The sequence below is a fragment of the Mirounga angustirostris genome, unplaced genomic scaffold (assembly GCF_029215605.1).
Source record: "Mirounga angustirostris isolate CCGP_5_RB_7025 unplaced genomic scaffold, mMirAng1.0.hap1 SCAF_3, whole genome shotgun sequence".
In the NCBI taxonomy this organism is placed as follows: domain Eukaryota; kingdom Metazoa; phylum Chordata; class Mammalia; order Carnivora; family Phocidae; genus Mirounga; species Mirounga angustirostris.
Genome location: NW_026991711.1, coordinates 124,090,460 through 124,095,322, shown reverse-complemented (window position 1 = coordinate 124,095,322; position 4,863 = coordinate 124,090,460). Strand labels below are relative to the sequence as shown.

The following is a 4,863-nucleotide window of genomic DNA, read 5'->3' as shown; positions in this document are numbered from 1 at the left end:
CCTCGCATCGAGCTCCAGCTGACTTCTCCTGCTTGCTGACTCCTGTCTGCACCCCCACTGCAGGCCCTGTTCTCACATCCCTCGCATCTGGGAGGCACAGCAAAGACCACCATCTGCCAGTGTCTTCTGTGACCCCGGCACCATCTCTTCTCTCCCGCTTCTTCCCCATTGTCATTTATCCCCTCTAAGCCCCCTGGCATGTTTTGTGATTTCACACCAGTCTAGGCTTTCTTTTTCCACTTTGTTGAGCATCCTGTTATGGGGTGGAAAATTTCCTACCAAAGTCTCCTGCTCCGCGCTTCGAAAGATAGTGGCATCTTGTCCTCAACGTCTACCCTCTTTCCTCTGTAAAGTACCACGAGCTCCTTGTCTCCCTGGTGGATTCACTTCCCCTTCCCCTTAAGTGTCTGCCATTGAAACCAGCAGTTTGCTCAGTTTTTAAAAGCCTGGCGGAGCTGGACCACATGTCTGCCCGAGCTGGGAGGGCTTTCTTGCTTCCAGATCTGGCTCACTTAGAACCACTTGACCCATCATGCCCACTGTTGGGCCACTCATTTCTTCGGCAGCCATGGCCAAGTGTGTGGATCAGTCTTTCCTTGCACTTGATCCATCTGGTTGAACCCTTCCATTATTTCCAGGCTCTCTTTGGGTACCATATTCTGGCCATTTTCATCTTGCAACAATCCTCTCTCTTCTCATAGACCTTTGATTTTTGAAGGGAGTGTTTTTGTTCTTGTATGACCTGCTTCTGCTCTTAATACCCCCATTCTGCTTCATCTGTTCTTTGATTTCACTGTTTCGGCCCTGGTGTCTTCACCTTGGTTTTATCTGTCTGTGTTCTTCCTTAAATGCTTCTGTGGCAAGATCTATTTTATTCTTGGAGGCCTTTGGCTATATTCCTTTAGAAAGCCCTCTCTGTGTTAGTGAAAAAAAAGTTCCATCATTCTGAAATCTTTAAAGGAGAGCATGACTTTGGTTCCTCACCCCTTTACCTAATTCTCTGCATTTTAAGAAATTAATTTCAATCTCTGCCATCGCATGAATAGAAATAATAAAATCTTTCACTCTGCATTTTATGATCTCTGACATTTTTCTTACGATACTCTCAATCCTACTATATTCAAATGGCTAGCATTGGCAGCAAATATCCTTCTCTCCAATGTAATGACATTTAAATTTGAGTAATTGATGGACCTTTAAAAAAAAGAAAAAAGTCTTCTGGACCCATACCAGTGACCTAATAATTTTATTTATAATAAATTGTTATTTTATTTTATTTTATTTTATTTTATTTTATTTGCCAGAAAGACACAGCCAGAGAGGGAACACAAGCAGCGGGAGTAGGAGAGGGAGAAGCAGGCTTCCCACAGAGCAGGGAGCCCGATGCAGGGCTCGATCCCAGGAACCTGGGATCATGACCTGAGCCGAAGGCGGATGCTTAACGACTGAGCCACCCAGGCGCCCATAATTGTTGTTTTAATACAGATATGGTTCTGGCTAATTTGGACAGTGTATTGATTTTAGCAAGCCTATGGTGACTCAATTCTCTTGCACTTTTTCTCCAAACTACCCTGAAACTTTTGTTCATGAGGAACATTTATGTGCCATCTTCCTCTTTTCTTTTCTCACAGGTCTTTGATAATTATAGCAGTGGTATGACTGACACCAGTGGGGTTGAAAACTACCAGAGCAAACATGGGCCCGAAGCCTGTGGTATGCCTGCTCATGAGGTGGGCCTACAGGTCGTTCAAAACATGCTTTTGTTTTTCTTTCTTCTTTCTTTTTCTTTCTTCTTCCTTCCTTCCTTCCCCCTTCTTTCTCTTTCTCTTTCTTCTTTCTTTCTTTCTTTCTTTCTTTCTTTCTTTCTTTCTTTCTTTCTTTCTTTCTTTCTTTCCTTTCTTTCCTTTCTTTCTTTCTTTCTTTCTCTCCCTTTCTTTCTTTCTCCTTTTCTTCTTTCCCTCTGAACTTTTTATTGGCTTCCTGCTCCCCAAAGCGTACCCTGCTTCTGCTGCCTCAAGGCCTCAGAACTATGGTGTCATTGGTCTCAGACACCACGCTGCCATCCTCAATCCTGCAGGTGGTGGTCTTCTGGATGGTTTGCAAGGAGTTGCTGCTATCCAGAGCGTCACCAAGGCAGAAGTGTTCCCTGTTTGCCAGCAGGCAATGGTAGGGGCGATCTCAGCCTGACCTTGAGCAAGGCCTGGTGCTCCTGGATCTGGCACTGCACCTCTTTCCGGGTCTGGGACAGCTCCGACTCCACGTGCAGCAGGACCCGTTGAGCTGCTCCATCTGCTTCGTGTAGCAGGCCTCCACCTCCCTCAGGCTGTTCTCCAAGTTGGCCTTCAGGTTTCTCATCAAGTCCCGGTTGATCTCCAAGGATTGGGCCGCATGTCTCAGCTCTGTGAGAGTTAACTCAGCTGCTCCTATCTCAGCGGTCTGCAAGGTGACCACTCTGGTGCTCTCCTCAATCTGCTGGGACCAGTACTTGTCCAGCTTTTCTTGGTTCTTCTGAGCCAGCTCGTCATACTGGGCCAGGATGTCTGCCATGATCTTGAGGTCCTGAGGTTTTGGGGCATCCAACTCCATGGTCAACCCAGAGGTGGCACTTTGGTTTTGTAGACCCTTTACTTCCTCCTTGTGGTTCTTCATGAAAAGTGGCTCCTCCTTGAGAGCCTCGATCTCTGTCTCCACCTGCAGCCAAGTGACATTGCTATCATCAATGACCTTGCAGAGCTGATGGATGTCATTCACAGACTGGCACATGGCCAGTTCTGTCTCATACTTGACTCTGAAGTCATCGTTGTCGGCAGCAAGCTGGGTATTGGCCACAGAATTTGTGAAGATCTGAGCCCTTAGCTCTTGATTGTCTTGAAGTAATGCCCCAGTCTCTGACCTTCTCTAAGTGTTCTTGGATTTTGATCTCCTGTCTCTGGTTATCAGTCTCCAGGCTCCTCACTCTCTCCAAATAGGAGGCCAGAGAGTCATTCAGGTCTTGCATGGTCTCATTCTCACCCTGGATGCCCCCTATACCTGCCAGACTCCCAACTATCCTGGTGGCCAGGCCCCCAGAAGCTGGTGGAGCGGGATATGGAGACATCTGGGAGCTTGAGCCTTTGGCGCCTGCCTAGATGCTGACCAGCCAGACCCAGTGGCTGGGCGACTGCATGGAGCCCAGGGACCGATAGTTGGAGGAGAAGGGGGAGTGGGTGGTGAAGCTCATGCTGTTCGGGGAGTAAGATGAGAGGCCAGGACTCAGGCTCAGGCCACTGCTTTCACAATTATTTAGTTTGATTTGGAAAGCCCTTGTAGAAAACATTCACATCTCTGTTACTGTGTCTCACAGGCTAATAATAAATACTTCATACAGAGGTCACCTTTTGTTTGTCCACTGCCCTAGCACCTTTCCCAAGTTGCATGTGGCATTTCCCCTAGCCTCATGCCTTTGCTGTGCCCTGGGGAGGTGTCCTGTGCACATTTTCCTTTTTTGGCTTTCTTTTTTCTTTTGGGGGTTCATATCTGTAAATTATTTATTTTCTCCCAACCAGTTCACTTCCATGATCTTTCAAATTTCCATATTGTGTCTTTTAAACAAAAACCTGAAAATCTGAACTCAAATGGCTCTTCCCCTGTTGAGGGATTTGATTGGTCCTAAATCAGTCCTTTCACACAGATTTCTCTCTTCAAATGCAGCTCTATTTTTTAAGTCAAAATTACATCCAGATCCTCTCTGTTTGGAGACTTCTAGGCTTCAGCTCCAGCCTGTGTTCTCATGGGGTCACGGAGACAGCTCTAGATTTGGGATTAAGAGATTCCCAGAGAAATTCCTCCACTTAAACTACAAAAACTTGGAATCTCTTAACTTCCCTGAGGCTCATGTTTGTCATCTGCAAAGTGGGATAATGATAGCTACCATGTCATGATTCTTGTGATTTCATGAAATACCGTATGTAAAAGCAGGTTCAAAATTCTATCTGTATTCTATATTTTTAGTTGAAGCTCTGCTCACCCTAATTTCATGTGTTTTTCTTTCTGTCCTTCAACATCTCCTTTGGAAGTTCTCCACTTTTTCCTTTGGCTCATTTTTCTTGGCTCAACTTCTCAGTCACTTCAGTCTTCCTGATTAATTAATTAATCAATTGATTACTCATCCATTCTTTCGTATTTGGATGAAAATGTTGACATCCTGACAGTTGATGTCAGATTTGCTGGGAGCAGGGAGATTATTTGGGGGTAAGGTGACTCCCAGAGGACATGTTTTCCAGGAGTCAAGACAACACGAAAAACACTAATTGCCGATGTGGAACTGAACAGAAATCAGGAGGAAGGGAAGAGTAGGAAAGTGAGGAAAGGGGGGGCAGGTGGGAGAGGGGAAGCCATCAGCAAGATGGTGGGAGGAATAGGAGCCTGCCAGGGCTACACTGAGCAGTGAACAAAATCGTGGGTTGGAGGGAGTGGGAGGTAGTAGAAGGTCATACACATAAAATCTGGGGTATCTAATAATCTATTGCAGCTTGTCTGGTTGCTGTGATATAGACTCTGCTAAATCTTTGGTAAGCTAATCACCCGCCGGAGTAGGCTTTCGGGGGAAATCGTGGAAAAGGGCTGAGTGCCAAGATGAGATCAAGATGGTGGGATTCAGGGACAGCAAATCCATTGGAAGTCAGAGGTGACCACAATAACCCCCCGGAGATTCACAGTGTGGAAGGACTTTGAACACCCACTAGGGAAGGATGGGGGTTTGAGCTCGTCTGATCTCTGTGAAGGGGATGGCGACTCCAGTGACATGCAGACATTCACTCGAAAACATAATATGTACCCAAAGCCAGCTATATCCTCCTCAGACTTCGGTTCCATCTAAAGAAA

The 4,863-nt window shown here is 46.1% G+C and overlaps 1 pseudogene; it reads right to left on the bottom strand.

The window, feature by feature from the left end:
- Window positions 1–2,013: 2,013 nt before the first annotated feature.
- LOC123839122 (keratin, type I cytoskeletal 18-like) lies at window positions 2,014–3,220 on the bottom strand (annotated as a pseudogene).
- Window positions 3,221–4,863: the final 1,643 nt, after the last annotated feature.